This window comes from Coptis chinensis, chromosome 1 (genome assembly GCF_015680905.1).
Source record: "Coptis chinensis isolate HL-2020 chromosome 1, ASM1568090v1, whole genome shotgun sequence".
Lineage (NCBI taxonomy): Eukaryota > Viridiplantae > Streptophyta > Magnoliopsida > Ranunculales > Ranunculaceae > Coptis > Coptis chinensis.
Window position 1 is genome coordinate 66,010,417 of NC_141456.1, and position 17,339 is coordinate 66,027,755.

At 38.4% G+C, this 17,339-nt stretch overlaps 1 pseudogene; it reads left to right on the forward strand.

The window, feature by feature from the left end:
- The first annotated feature begins 13,733 nt into the window (after positions 1-13,733).
- LOC147524995 (uncharacterized) lies at positions 13,734-16,385 on the forward strand (annotated as a pseudogene).
- The last annotated feature ends 954 nt before the right edge of the window (positions 16,386-17,339 follow it).

The following is a 17,339-nucleotide window of genomic DNA, read 5'->3' on the forward strand; positions in this document are numbered from 1 at the left end:
CGCAGTCCCCATGTTCATGGTCATGCTTGCCAAGGGAATGGTGACGTCACGCCATGCCACATGGCCATTTCCTTCTCGTTTAATCTCAAGACCATCACCGTAAGTTTCACGAAACGCTTGCCACTGAAAGGCATGGTAAGAATTATGATAGATGTAATGCCATGATGCAACAGAATCGTGATATGGAAGATCCAAAGTTAGTGCAAGTTGTTGTTCAAAAAAGATATGAGGTGTGTCACCAACTTGGATTGTGAACCCGTCTAAGTTGAAAACATTCGCCATGGTTGAATGCTGGTGTGTCTTCCATATTAGCATAAAAGTATGCAGCCAAACTCGGAGAATAAGTTTGGTCAGGTTGAAGAATTAGGGAAGACCACCCAATGTTTGTAATGTAGTCACGGAAGAGATGGCCATAGGTATTGGAATCCATCATAGACTGAAAGGATTACTCAGGAATGAGTTTGGGAGGTACCATGTTTGATGAAGATGCAATTGATGAAGATGCCATAGTGGATGAAGTAAAGAAATAGGTAACGACAAAGGCAAACTGGATGGATAAATGAGTATGTAAGAGAATAGACCCTCCTGTAAGCACATGTTAAATTATATTAGTCACACTGCAAATGATGACAATCCTATTAAGCATTTTATACAAAAGAAGACACAAAAGTAAGACAAAATTCATAATACAACGAAAAATGTAATAACATATACGAGTATTTATTTATTAACTTAGTAATATTAGAAAATTATGGATTGTTATGTTGATCTTGGAGATGCATATCGCGCACCGCATCATTTTAGTTCTTCCATTTGTTGGCGAAGTTGCATCCGAATGTCCCCTCGGGGCTGGAGAGTACAGTTTGATTTTCCATTAGGAGAGCGTGATTTTGTAAGGACTGAGAATGATTTTCCAAGATCTCCTCCTGTTCAACATCATGCGTTGCTTGACGATCTTGGAAATCCTGAAGAGTTGTGATGATGATATTCTGACGAGCGTGTAGTTCCCTCAAACCCTGATGAAGAAGTTTAAAGCCTTCCATGGGATTAATAATGTTCAGCATGGCATTTTCATCAAATAAATGGTCAGAATTTGATCTTGGGTCGTTTTGTTCCTCTATTAGAGTATCAGGAGTCCAAAAACCAATGGAGTAATCTGTTTGGAGTACTTTTATTTGTGCTCTTTGAAGGGGTGTCTATGGAGAAATTACTGGATAACCCCAACGCATCATAATCTAGCGTTACTAAAGTGGGTAGGGTGTCCTGACCTTCTTGTTTTCTTGGTGATTACGTTCGGAGGTGTTGGATTAGACAAAAGTCATCTCTTTGAGTCTGCAAAATCCAAAGTAGGTGAAGTTGAGGCTTTGTGACTTTCGATTGGTGTGATGTACCTACCACATTGTGGTCCCAACCAATTGGAGCACAAAACGTTGATTCTATTTCAAAGAGCGTTGAAGAACAATGTGATGTGTATTTCCGACTTCGTCATGAGATACGGTAGCTAGTAGTAAAGTTTTGGCGAGAATCAAATGATGACTCTTGAAAAAGGGACCCCGGTATTCTTGGGATTTGAAGTATGTCGGAGATCATTTCCTTAGTCAATTCAACGTTGTCCATAGGCATTGAAGTAGAATTTTCCATATTCAGATCCGCTAAATTGGTAGAACATCAAAACCAATTCGGGGAATAACCGATTCTCTTTGAATGATATAGAAGAGGCCCATCCATAACGTATGATTTCAAAGTGTCAAAATAAGGAGAAAATCGGCCATCTTGAAAGTTTTTCGGGTAGTCTTTCTCGCCATTATTTTTCTTGGTTGATCCATTGGTAGTATTACCGAGGGAAGGATAGGGAAAATTGTTTGAATAAGAATGGCTGAAAAAGAAGAGATTTATAGCCAATCTATGAGTCCTGCACCAACACGGAGTCCAAGTTTAGTTAATGACCCATGTGATTATGAACAACATCATAGGGGATCCACGAAGAAGTCTTGTCATGTCGGATATCCAAATACAATTAATGAGATGGTTCAATGTTAGAAAATACGGAGGAAAGTTTCACAGGGTAGTTAGACTTACACGTAATTTCAGAAATGATGATCATAACTCAGTAATAGAATATGGATAGAATAATCGAGCTGCATGTGTGACAAGTGTTATGCGTACCTTGTAGCGTGCGCGATCTTCTCTGAACACCATATGTATCAATTAATTATTTTGGTGAGTTTTGGATGGCATTTCTTTGTTATGGTTTGTTTATTTATTTACTTATTTATTTTATTATTATTTTTATTTTTTTATTATTATTTTTTTTAGAGAGGAAAAAAAACAAATAATATACACAAATATTTAATACGGAACTTCTCCATTTAATATATAACCCATACAAATGTGTGAGAATTATTTAACACACCATACTAATATACAAAATGAAAATCAGAAAAAGAGACGGTTACATAGATCTAGATGTTCTGGATCATGTTATGAATGGGTGACAAGAGAATAATGATAAACACTGTTATCACGAATACTGTGATAGCCCATTCGCGTTGCTCCTTTTCCCATCGCTCTATTTGATTCATTATGTTCAAAAATTTGAGAATTTGTGAAGAGGGAGAGAAGGGAATGAATGAAAGTGGAAAAGGAGAGTTGGATTTATAACTTGATTTCTGACCGTTGGGCATCTGACCGTTGGAATCAGTCCGTTTGATTCTGACCGTTGGGCTTTGAGAGTAGGCCCAATGCATCAAGGGACAACTAATATAGTAGGAATTACAATAAGTGCATAACTTAAATAATTTCTCATTCAAATAGTCTGGAGATACAAAATTATGAGAAATCAACCGATATATAATATTTTTATCACAAGAAAACTAAAAATGCAATGCATAAGGGAAATAAACGACTCATGGGAATCCTAGGGTTAGCGTAAGATGAACCATAGTTTCAGATCGCCGCCACGAATTTAACTCCTCGGGCCGAGCCGACCGGTCCGGAATGTGGCTTATAGATCAGAAAGAGTTGATCTTGGAATTGAAGCTGATTTGCCAACATTATTCTCCTCGAAACGGCCTTGGCGATGCGCATTTCTTCTTTGGAAGTCATTTTGGGAAGTAATCATCTCTTCCCCGACGAAGAAACATCCTGCGCATACTAGTGTTCATGTGTCTCAAGGCTTCCATGGGAGTGTTGATTCGGTGCATGGTAGCCTCATTAAAACAGTCAAGTGGTGAAGGGGGAGGAGGAGTTACGTTATCATGCTCAATGTCATCTCTAGCTACTGGGTCCCAGTGGTCCAGAACACAAGTTTCGAAAATTCCAAAATTCTCGAAAGACCTTGTTGGAATGAAAGGAGTAGCGGACTGGAACCCTAAATTAAGCATAAACTGAGTAACAAGTACAGTAAGAGGAGCTAAGCTGTTTGACGCGGTCGTAAGAATATGGCCCAGAAAATGGACCATACAGAAAGCGTGCTTCTTCTCCTGGAGGATCCACAGTAGGTGCAAGAATGTCTTGTTCAAGTCAGACGTCTTTGAAGTGCCAATGACGTTGCAAGCCAGCCATTGAGTGACGGCTAGTTGGTTTTTACGATCGAGCGAAAGTGTTGGTACACGCACGCAGTTCGAGCCATCATTGTACTCTCCCTCAAGAAGCGTGTCAAACATCAAATCCCTCATAGTCGATACTCGACAATAACAGGGGTCGGACTATCGAGTTTATCGGAATCATGGCTGTCAGATTCGATATTAACTCCAATAATGTGAGTTCACGTTCCAACCCATCCGCCATAATCCAAAATTCATCACCCCGAAACCTCCATTGTTGTAAAATTTCAACACTAAATCTTTGAGTAATCGAGCTGGAATTTGATGCAGTAGATATTCCCACTCTCTACTAGCTATTTCCTCATCGAAAAATGGGTGAAACATCCCGAAATTGTAGAGGTTTTGAAATTTCTCTCAACCGTGATTCTCCTTCGCGTCTTTGCCATAGCGGTGTAGATGATATTTTGAGGGTTGAAATAGCTAGGATTGGTGGAGGAGATGGTCTTTGGAGGAAGATTTTTGATTTGGTGGAGTTTAGCCCCGTCGTCGGGTTGAATTCATTGATGGAGTCGCGGCGGCTTGAGGGGAGTGTGAGGGAGATCAAGATCCGGATTTTTAGGGGGAAGAAATGAGAGGTTTGGACGCGTGGGTGCCCCGCGTGTGGGTTTTTGTAGCCGGGTCAGTGTTTTTGGGTTAGGTCCAAATTTTTTGCCCAAGCCCAAATGAATTCCAGAAATTCCCCTTATGTCCCGAATTGTTTCGAAATTTCAAACTTGGAATTTCGATTTGTTTTAACTCCAAATTGAACCAATGAGATATCAAAACGATCGGCATTAAAAATTCCATCCACTGGAATATGATATAATCACATTCAAACTCATTTTTTTTATTATTATTTTTTTTTTGTGATTTTATTTATTTACACATTTATATACAAATGTACAAGACGAAAGGAACGTGTCAACAACACTGGAAGTCCAAATAAAACAACACATCATAACAACTTAACTTAGGCAACTTTCATGTCGGCTCTGGGGCGAACCCAATCCAGCCAGACTGTGGCTTAACATTTATGTTATGGGGGCCTAGGGTTCAGGACGGTACCATCCCTGACCAATGTGCAATGGTCTAGTAATAATATTACCCTTAGTACATATGGTATAGCCTCAAACCGCCTTGATTTGATACAGTCACATAGAAAACCGATCGGGGTTGGCCTGGTGGAATCCATTGCCCACACGAACTAGGAAATGTCCGATGTTGCATATCACGACTTTCTTTGGGCACCATGCTTGGTGCTAAGGGAAAAACGATTATATACATGTTGAGTCTTTTATCGTCAGATTCTCAAGACGAATGTGAGTCTTTTAACGTCAGATCCTCAAGACGAATGTGAGTCTTTTAACATCAGATCCTCAAGACGAATCCCAACCTGTGGGAACAACGGGATGACGACGAAGTTTATCCTGCTGAGCTGGTGTCAGACAATAATATACCTTATACCAGCTCATCTCCGATAGAAGATCAAGACCTGGACAGAAAGGAGTTTGACAGTTCATACACCACCCCATCCTTTTTAAGCCCGTCACTTTTCGAAAGCAAAAAAGTACTACGACCATTACCTATTCGAGATGGGTGAGATTTGGACCAAATGATGAGTTGGAGTTCGCGAGGAAGAGAATAGAAAAGGGAGGAGAAAGAAGGAGTTGAAATTTTTGGTACCCATTGTTTTCCAGGAGGCACGTTTGCTCGATTATCAGAAGACATTTATACTCAGTTCTGAAGTAGAGTTTTTGTGGACTATGGTTCTGGCGCTTGTAACCACACACTCTAGGGATTTAAAGAAAAGAAAATAGAAGAGGGCACGGCTACCCAAATGGCATACTTTCTCTGTTTAAACACATGGAAAGAAGTACACCATCGAATCTATTAGTCTATGTAGACTGGGTTATTGAGAAGAGTCTCTTCGACATCTGGAGAGCGCAACTCATGATAATGTTTAAGGCGTTGGCCATTTACTTGAAATTCGATGTCATCATTTACATTTTTCAAAGAAATAGCCCCATAAGGGGTGATAGCAGAGACTGTGAAAGGACCAGACCATCGAGTCTTTAATTTTCCTGGAAAAATGTGTAATCTTGATTTGTACAACAAAACTTTTTGACCCACTTTGAATTCTTTTCTCAATATGTGCTTGTCATGCACTCTTTTCATGTTGGCTTTATAGGATTTCGAGAGATCATAGGCATCACTCCGAATTTCCTCAAGCTCATTTAACTGCAATTTTCTCTTCGCGCCTGCCGCGTTAGTGTTATAATTGAGGCTTTTGATGGCCCATAGAGCACGGTGCTCAAGTTCAACCGGCAGATGACAAGGTTTTCCAAATACGAGGAGATAAGGAGACATCTCTATAGGTGTCTTAAAAGCTGTTCTGTATGCCCACAATGCATCAGATAATCGTAAAGACCAGTCTTTTCTATATGGATTAACAGTTTTTTCCAAAATGGATTTGATCTCTCTATTTGAGACTTCTACTTGACCACTGGTTTGAGGATGATACGGAGTTGCCACTTTGTACGTGACTCCATATTTCTTTACTAATGATTCAAAAATTTTATTGCATAAATGTTTTCCCCCATCACTAATTATATCTTTTGGAATACCAAATCGAGAGAAAATATTTTCTTTTACGAACAAAACGACCGTTTTATGATCGTTAGCACGACATGCCAATGCCTCAATCCATTTTGATACATAGTCAATTGCTACTAGAATGTATAGGAAGCCATGTGAATTTGGAAATGGACCCATAAAGTCGATGCCCCATACATCAAAGATTTCCACAATTAAAATGGGATTTAAGGGCATCATATTGCGTTGAGTAATCGCCCTAGCTGGCGGCAGCGATTGCATGCTTTGCAATGTTCATGTGCATCTTTAAACAGTGTTGGCCAATAGAATCCACATTGTAAGACCTTGGCCGCAGTTTTCTTACCACTAAAATGACCACCACAAGATTGTTCATGACAGAAGGATAACACATCATTGTGTTCCCAATCGGGGATGCAACGAAAGATTAGTTGGTCGGAACAATACTTGAAGAGGTAGGGATCATCCCATAAATAAAATTTCACAGTGGATAAGAACTTTTTCCGGTCATTACGAGACCAAAATGAAGGGACTTCTTCGGTAACTAAGTAATTTACTATGTCAGCGTACCAAGGAGATGAAAAAATAGAGTACAAGTGTTCATCTGGAAAAGAATCACAGATAGGTTCGGTATTAGTATCAACATCACTGACAAGTCGTGATAAATGGTCTGCAACCACATTTTCGCAACCTTTTTTATCTTTAATTTCTAGAGTAAACTCTTGCAAAAGGAGAATCTATCGGATCAACCTTTGTTTTGCATCTTTTTCGCTAATAGATAACGAAGTGCCGCATGGTCAGTGTAGACAATAGTTGGAGAACCCACTAGGTAAGGACGAAACTTATCCAAAGCATATACAACGGCGAGAAACTCTTTCTCAGTGGTGGTATAGTTACGTTGAGCTTCATTAAGGGTTTTACTCGCATAGTAAATGACAACTGGCTTATCTTCTCGGCGTTGCCCTAGTACAGCTCCAATAGCATAGTCGCTCGCATCACACATTAATTCAAAAGGTTTAGACCAATCAGGTGGTTGAATTATGGGAGCGGTAGTTAATGCGGTTTTTAAATTTTCAAAGGCTTGTTTGCAATTGAAACTGAAATAAAAAACGACATCTTTAAGCAGGAGATTGGTTAAAGGTCGAGCAACCTTTGAGAAATCTTGAATAAATCTCCTATAGAAACCTGCGTGTCCTAAAAATGCGCGAATGTCTCGAACTGATTTTGGTATAGGAAATGAAGCAATTTTTTCTATCTTAGCTTTGTCGACTTCGATTCCGTCCTTTGAAACGATATGTCCTAAAACTATTCATTTTGTAACCATGAAATGACATTTTTCCCAATTAAGAACAAGGTTTTTCTCTTCTGGCGTGTAAAGACTTTTTTCAAGATTTGATAGACAACTATCGAAAAGAATCTCCATATATGTAGAAGTCGTCCATGAACACTTCCATAAAAGCGTTCAACCATATCACTGAAAATGTGAAACATGCAACGCGTTGGAAAGTACCGGTGCATTGCAAAGGCGAAAGGCATTCGTTTATATGCAAATGTACCAAATGGGACAGTGAGCGTGGTCTTGTCTTGATCAGCAGGGTCTATGACTATCTGAAAATAACCTGAATAACCATCAAGAAAACAAGTAATATGCATGACCGGCTAAACATTCGAGCATCGATCGATGAATGGGAGTGGAAAGTGATCCTTACGAGTGACGGCATTAAGTTTGCGATAGTCAATGCATATTCGCCATTTCACTGGAATACGAGCGGAAATGCATTCATCTTTATCATTTTTCACCACTGTAATGCCAGATTTCTTGGGAACAACGTGTATTGGACTCACCCAAACACTATCAGAGATAGGGTAAATAATACCCGCATCGAGTAATTTTAAAACTTCGTCTCGTACCACATCTTTCATGGTAGGGTTTAGTCGACGCTGCGGTTCACGCGACGTCTTAGCATTTTCTTCAAGGTGTATGCGATGGGTGCACACAGTAGGTGTAATGCCTTTAATGTCAGCGAGGGACCATCCAATAGTAGAACGATGTTGTTGAATGACATTAATTAAACGAGCTTCCTGATCGTCAGTTAATTGTGAAGAAATGATAACTGGGTGACGACCATTTGGATCAAGCTGTACGTATTTTAATTCCAAAGGAAGAGGTTTTAAATCAGGGGTGGGCGGAGTGGGTATTAAAGATTCTTGAGGAAAGTCATCATCCATGCAGTAAACAGATTGATGTTCATCCAAGTTACTGGACATCACAGTCGTAGGGTCAAATAATGGTATTGACTCTAATAACTCATTTACTTCTTGTGTATAATCATCGTCCTCAAACTCGGATTCGCTAAAGGAAAGAAATTGGTATATTTCATCTTCTGGAAACGAGTTTGTTAAATACTCTTGCGGAATCTTTGTCAACCCCCGTTCACCTCACCATCAATGTCGCTCGGAATTTGTTTCATCAATTTGAACACATTTACCTCTACCGATAGATTTCGAAGGACATGGTCATTGAACCATCCCTACAGTTAATAAGAGCATTAGCAGGTTGCTAGGAACGGGCGTCCTAAGATGATAGGAATGGAATCACATGCAACTTCTGTATCCAAAATAACAAAGTCTACAGGATAGAAGAAGTCTTGGACTTTTACGAGGACGTTTTCCACAATTCCTTTTGGATACTTTATGGAACGATCGGCTAACTGTAGAGTCATGGTGGTAGGTTTGAGCTCATGAAGACCTAGTTGTTTAAATAAGTAATATGGAAGTAAGTTCACACTAGCTCCTAGGTCTAGTAGCGCAGTAGCCGTATATTTGTCATCTAAGGTGCATGGAACCGTTGGTCTACCAGGGTCTTTCTATTTGACTATACCATTGTGTTCTATGATGGATGGAAACTGTTCGGTGAGGAACGCTTGTTGAGGAACATTAGTTCTCCTTTTTGTGGTGCACATATCCTTCAGAAATTTTGCATGTTTTGGTAATAGTTTTAAGGCATCGAGAAAAGGCAAGTTGATCGTCAAATTTTTAAAAGTCTCTCGAATTTCCGCAAAATTCTCATCAGGTTTATTCTTTGCCAAGCGTGCAAGAAATGGTGCCTTGGGGCAGAATTTGGAAAAGGGGTCTTCTTGCTTATTTCCTAAATTCTAAGATGTTGACTTTGTTTGATCTGGTGAATCATCCGTAGGTTCATTATTAGAAATAGATTCATTGGAACCTTCGGATTCATTTGATTGATCATCTGGCATACGTATTTGATTGTCTACCGTTTTTCCAGATCGTAGAGTAGTGATTGCATGCACCTCACCTTGATTGGAGGTGCTTGTACCAGGTGCATTAGTAAGTTCAAAGGTTGTGTTTGCTGGTTTAGGGTTTGGAATTGCTTGTCCAGGAAACACGCCTTTCTGACTCTTCTCATGAGCCAATTGTTGAAGTGATTGTTGGATAGACGTTAAAATTTGAGACTGTTGGTTCATGTAAGCTAAGAAAGTCTCGTTTGTCCTATCCGAAACGGGTTGCGCAGGTTGTGCAACAGGTAGTAGTTCACGATTATTGCTGAGAAGTTGTTGATTATAATTGGGATCTGGATTAGCTGGAATAAGGCTGCAATTGGTTTGATAGTTAGCATTTGAATTATTTTGAAATTGACCTTGTTGGTATTGTTGATTATTTCCTTGGCGGTATGGAATAAAATTGTTGGTAGGTGATAAGAGCCCAAAACTGTGGTTTTAACCCTGTAACAGTCATACTTTTAGCCCATTATGTGAGTAATAATTAAGAGTTAATACTGATTACGTGTTTTTATGCATTTCAGGCTTCAAAGTCCATTATGTGCAGAAATGTGCCACTTTAGCGAGATAAAGGAGCAAAGGTCGGTTGCTAAGGAGTTCTGTGATTAAAAGCCAATTTTCAAGAAGACAAAGCCTCTGTAAAGCCCGGTCAAAAGATAAAAAGTCAAAGTCCACGCGGGCAGAAACAGTGCACAAAGTCAATAGAACTTCCGAAGACCATATCTTTGGACTCAGACCTCGGAATTGGGCCTACCTTATGTCAAAACGATAGGCTCGGAGAGAGCTTTCCAATGGTTCAAGCCTTGGCCCAATCAGAGTAGCAAAAGTGGACGAAAAGTCTGTCGAAGTCAACTGCAGCTGAAGAGGCCTTTTTGGACCAAAAGTATTGGGTTTTGGGCCTGATTCTCTGGCCCGAAACATGGATCCAAGCCCATGCACGATTTTTGGATCTGAACATATAAAAACCAAAGCTTAGCTCTTTGTTAAGGGTAGCTAGTTAGACCCAAAACTATATAGAATTCTAGATCTAGTTTTCAGTAGATTAATTAAGTTTAAGTTCCATTTTCAATTCTTGTTTTAGATTAAGTCTTTGAATCATTGTTCTTGATTGGTTAGATAAATAAAATAGTTATTTTGTCAATTTCGATTTTTGTCATTTCAATTTATAGATCTAGTTTTAATTCTTGTTGATTATCATTTCGTAGTTTAAGTAGATTGAACATTGTTAGTTAAATTAGTTAAGTTAGAATTTTAATATGATGTGTAGTTATAATTCAATGGGAAATGATGGGTTGATGACTCAAGGCTAAAACCTCCATTAGAGGGGTTGATGAAGCTTTGATGAAAACTTAGTGGTATAGTGTAAAATTGTTGTAGAATCTATTCCACTCTAGAAGGTCGTGATTCGCCATGAGAATGGGTGGACGACCCACTACTAAAAAAATGACTTGTGATGACGGCTTTTAGCCGTCATGAAACAGATTTAATGACATTTTTTTGTTTAAAATTCAACTGTCATTATAGATCCCGTCATAAAAGTTAACAAAAAACGTCATAAAGTTGATGACGGTTCTGGAGAAGCTGACATCAAAGCTCGAACTTAATATGACAAAAACTCATTTATAAACGTCATAACTGGATCCTTTTGCATGACATGTTTTACTTAACCGTCATAATTTATTAGAAAAAGTGTCAAGAACTAAACCTTCATTTATGACTGTTTTTATGTAAGTGTCATCCTGATAAACAAAAGTGTCAAGAAATTAACACTAAAAACTGTCAAGAATTGGTATGCCACACGACAGTTCTTTGGAAGCCATCATATCTCCTTTTATTTTTTCCTGTAAATCTGAAAATTCCTGTAAATTTGAAATTCCTGTAAACCAATACATTCCGACACCACCAATACATTCAGACACTTGACAGCTGGAGTCCATTACAGAAACAAGAATCATACTTTTATTAACAACATAAATCATCCTAAGAACTTATTCATATTACATGGTTTATTCACCGAGAAAAAAATTAAATAACTTGAGCACTTGATTCAAAATCAAGTCTCATAATCCAACAATAATGCAATTTACATAACCCATCTAACAAATTGCTAATCAACCGATCCATCTCAAACAAACTTAATTGAGCTACCGTGTTATCTCACTTATAACCTAAAAAAAATATGAAAAAGAATGTGTTAGTTTGTTTAATAAGTAAACTAAAATTATAATCATATAACGACTTCTATACAATATTAAAAAAATACACAAACAATGTGTTAGCACACTAAGTCAATAACTACTAAACGAAAGAGATACAATCAACTATGACAAAGGAAAGAACATAAGAAATCATACCTAAATTCAAAATGTATGGTGGAAAATCTTCAGAATAAAGCTTTCATATACAACCCCCAAAAACCTATCAAACATAAAATATATATAAATGGTGCACATACCTATGCCGAGATAAATTTCTCGATGTACTCGATAAACTCCAAATGAATTTCAATAAGGTCCGCGCTTGTATATGTCCTAGTGTTAGCCAACTTCATTAGCTACATAAGTCAACAAAGAAATTACAATCATCTCTGTTCTTTTTATATACTTGCAATTAGTATGAGAAATAACACTTCTTGGGATACCAATTGCAGCTGCAAACTTTAATCCTTCAAGGGTAAACTGAAATTGAACATTTCTTCTTTGAAAAGAAGAACATATCATCTTGATAAAAAAGTATCATCCATACGCATCTTTAAAATCTAAAAAGTATAAATGGTCATCAACTCTTTTCATCTCTATAAAGTCTAAACACGACACAAAGATGCACTAACAAAAGTGGGCACCAGTCCAGCTATAGATGCCGATAAATTGAGGCAGTACAAAGGTGGTTTTTCAGCATCTAACAAGATATTGGTTGTTCTTAAGGAGTCTCAAGCAACAATTACCTTCCTTGCATTAACACAACATACAACCCTCTAACCCATAAAATATTGCATTAAGTTCCTAAAACAGGACTGACCTTCCTCCTGATCCAGTGACAACAAATAATGTAAAGCGTAATATTAGGCTGATAGGACACACTTCAAGAAAAGGAAAAGGAACAAACTATAAAAGACCATCATTACTTTATTTTATTTCATAGTTAGAACTTGTATTCCCTAAACCCCTTAAATCCCCTAGTGAAGGTGTTAATCAAACCTAAGACATTGGGCCCGACCTCCCAAGTCTAACCAGTAGGCCATTGGACACTTTCATAACTAAACAGTCAATCTGTTTCCTAACCTTGCTGATAGGAAGATCACCCCTCGAGTCAAACAGTCTTTACGTGGCGGGTTAGGCGCTGGCTGTTTCTGGATCTGATCTAGCTGAACTCCTCCTTCTCCCTCAACATGAATTTGAGGCATAGAGATGGAATGGAGCCCGGGTCAGCCAACAACTCCGGCCCAGAAGCACGCTTGTCTTAAGTTGCAGCTGGATATGAAGGGCTTAGTTCAGAGCCTAGGTGCGGTGATCTTTGTAATGCATCGATCATTCTAAGGTCTTCCAATTCTGCCTGTCGACTATATTACCATCGAGTGAATGTGGTATCGGTTCTTGCCCCATTTTTGAGAAGTACTTAGTATCCTTTTAGCATACTAACTAGAGAACAACATCGGTTTTACTCTAAAGGTGAACAAATTTGTGTAAGTACTTTACTGAAGAAATAAATCAGAGGAATTGACAAAAAAAAAAAAAAAAAACTTATATGGGAAAGAAAGCAATTGCTCGGGCGAGATAATAAGCATGGTCAATGGCCATACATTTCACTCATAGCTACAGGTTGCTTGCTTCCTAACTACACGTAATGAAACTGAAGTTCGAGATGAGCTACGATAAGCGAGACTCCTCTATAAGGGCAGTGGGTTCAAACAAACAAAGGGCAGAAAATGACCTTTGACATACACTAAGAAGCTGAGATAAGCAATTTAGTCTTTATTTTCTTCTTTCAAAACAAAAAAGCCTGAGGTAACATGGACAACAAGATATTAGGGGGAGCCAAGTACAACAGTGCATCTTAAAAAGAATTAGCAAGCCTTAGGAACGTGAGGGCATGCTCCTAACAGCACCCTTGGGAGCAGGTACTTGCCAAGAAATAAACGCATATACCTCACTTTATTAGCGCATCAAACTTTATCTCCTAGAATATATTATTTTGAACTTTAAACAGACTTGACTCTTGGCTACTCTAGTACTCGTTTTCCAACTGAAAGGCATTGGTGTTTACGATAATCATTGTCCAAAAGATTTCTATCACTCAGTGCACTATTGCATGCTATTAGCCTAAGATTGCCAAAGGATGTGATGGGAGATGATGATCTAGCAGTAGCTGCTACTGAGGCTGCTGATGGAAGACCAGTATATTGTAGGGATAGGTACTATCGTGCATTAGCAGGTGGTCACTTTTCTAGACCCATTATAAGGTTTTCTAGACCTGATAGTGGCCTAAGGTGAGTTGATGTGGCCTGCAATGGCCTAAGGTGAGTGGATGTGTGGCCTGCAGTGGCCCTTTGAGGGACCCTGGAGTGGTAGTTGTGGACTATTATGGTCTGCAGATGGTCAAGTGGGGCTGGTGGAGGGCATGGTCTGGAAAAACTTTACTTCCAACCCCACAAAGTGATAAGCAGCACCACCAGTGCATGAAGAGTGACTAACCTCGCAGCAGATGCTTGTGCAAGACATAGTGCAGGACTTCCTAAAGGGGCTAGTAGAAAATGGATAAGCAGACAACAAAATTCAAGTTTTTAAAGCCAAGGGGTCATTCAAGAAGAGTGTTTATGTGCAAGAGTGAATTTGATGAAAGAACAAGCCCAGATGAGGTGAAGAAAGAGATACATAACTGCTATGCACTCATACACAAGCTTGGAAGGGGAGTCGTTTACCTGGGTTCTTCAAGAATGGGGCCAGGCCATCCACATTACATGCAAACAGTAGAGTTGGTGAGAGAGATTGGAAATCTTTTAGACTGCACAACATGGACAGGAGTTGGTCCAGGTCTCATGGATGCTGCAACTAAAGGTGCACTGCAAGCAAAGAAACCAGTCGGCGGGTTTAAGATAGGTAAAGAGCTCCACATTACTAGAAGATCATGATCAAGGGTTAAGGATGAGAACCTCATATTGCTCCAAAAGTGTAGGTTTTTCTCTGCCAGGAAACATGGATTGGTGGATCTTTGCAATGAGATGTCTTTTCCGATCATTATAGTTGTTATCGCTCTCCCAGGTGGTGTGGGGACTCTAGATGAGATGTTTGAGATCCTTGCATTGATTTAGCTTGAAAGGGTTGGATCAGAACATCCTGTTCCTTTCCTTGTGATGAACTACGATTTATTTTATTCGAAGCTACTAGCCTTCTTTGATGATTGTGAGGATTGGGGTACAGTTCCAAAGGAGAGGTGGAATCATTGTGGAAGGTTTGCAATGGAAACACCGAAGCTTTGGAGTACTTGAGAGAGTTTTACAGCTGTTCTTAGAGTAAAACAGAGCGTAAAACTAGATAGCAAAGGGTGTTTGGAACTTTACCAGAAAAAAAGGGTGTGTGAAAGACTCTCTCGACAAATGGTGTGAGATCTATGCATATTCTTTTTGACAAGTACAAATATCAATTGCATGTGTAGGCAACAACATCCCAACTAGTTTGGCTCCTTGTCTCACAAGTTCAGAACATATCAGATGTGCAACTCTCAGTTCTCACACCCAATGAAATCAGGCATGTCATCATAAAAAAAAACTTATAAGGTCAAACAGAAGAAAAATAAAGACAACCAAAGGAAACCTAGCTCAAGAAATCAAAGGGCATAATTCCACACATGAGATAGTGCCTAAATGCCTTACTTGAGAGACTAAACATCTAAACCCAACATAGCTAATTTCCCCAAGTAACACACCACGCCAGTAATGGCGGCCATTTCCTAAAAGGATTTGGGATAATGATATAATCAGTAAGGACCATGAGTCTATTTAACTAAGGGAGAGAAACAAAATTAAGTTGAGTGAGAAAGCTCATTAAAGAGAGTAACTACTGAAATGTAATTCCATCCTACCAAATTAAGATGAATAGTGAAAAACATTACCAAAAACTGCTGAAACATGGGACACAAGAATATGTACATAGACATCCTATCGTGATGCGAAAGAATACAACTACAACAACTTCAAGCTTTAAACAATATTTTTAACTTTTTCATCTTCTTGGGGAGGCCAAATCCATCCAGAGGTAGCAGGAGGATGATATTAAATGTCACAGGTATAATGGTGCAATTATTATCAGCCAATACCCAATACTGAGTTTTTTCCATTACCGATGCAGTCATGTATGCGTAATATTACAATTGATGAAACAGATAAGTAGATGGGGACCTAGTAATAACAAGCAAACTAGAACAGTACGTGTTCACTGTTCAGGATCCATATTACAATGAACAACCAGAAACCAAAAAAACATAATATTGTTGCATTTTTTCAGATGATTTAAACCTCAGACTGAACAAAAAATTCGAATGCAATAACAAATATTTCTACAAACAATTTAAACAAGAAAAAAGAGATAAACAAAAAACATACTTACTTTTAGATTTCAAAAAGCTTTGTTGTAGTAGTAATCAGACTGATCCCTTCTCAAACAAGTTTAAGCGCAGCTAAGAAGTGAAGAAGTGAGTGTGCGAGAAACCAATGAAACGAAGAAAAAAATTGGCGCAACTGTTAGGGTTTGCAATGGAAGGGGAAGAAAGATGTATAGGCGTAACCTAATATCAATCCCTTAATATCCGGCGAGAGGGAAAAATAATTGGGGTGAGCGGGAGAATTTTCATCGCGAGGGAAACTTGAATTTCTCATTATTGTTGTTTCCTAAGTTTTTTTTTTGATACGATAAGTTTCTTTTTGGATAAAGCTGTTTCCTTAAGTGAGGAGTCTATTGACGGTTCAATTCTCAGTGATGAGTCTATTGATTTTGGTATTCCTTTTTTTTCGATTAAGTTGCTGACGGTTTAATTGAAAACCAAAATGGACCAAAGTTGGTGCCCAACAAGTTGACGGTTTAATTGAAAGCCAAAATGGACCAAAGAGAGTGACCAAAAAATTGTGAGAAGGTTGACGGTTTATTCTATTGCTAATTTGATTGTTTTAAGAAATATCATCATATTTTCTTGACGCTTGTGCCATACACGACATAATATTGTAACAGCAATTATAAAATTATTATATTTTCTTGACGTTTGTGTTATACACGACATAATATTGCAACAGCCGTCATAAATTTATTATATTTTCTTGATGCTTCTGTCATACACGACATAATGTTGCAATAGCCGTCATAAATTTATTATAATTTTGTGACGCTTGTGTCATACACGACATAATGTTGTAATAGCCGTCATAAATATATTACTAAAACACCTATCTTGACGGTTTTTAACAAAGCCGTCAAGATAGATAAAAAACATGCGTCATAATATGTCATTTTTTTAGTAGTGACCTCACATGCTAGTTAGTATTTGGTAGAAATGCCATGAACACTAGGGATTAGAACTAGAAATTCTTGCCGTAAGAACGTAAGAATCGAGATACAAGAATCTATGCTAGGTTATTAAGTTGGATTCGAGGTGGATTCAATTCCCCTCTAATCCTTTATCTAGATTTCAAAGCAATCATATTTCCATAGCATTCGTAGTTTAAATTCAACATAATCAATTTCATATTGTATCGTAGTATAACACCCTTCGTAAAGCTCTCATTGGACTTAAGACCGATTAGTTAACTACGAAAGCATTCCATGCTAGAGAACTAGGAGTGGAACGAATTTGTTACTCC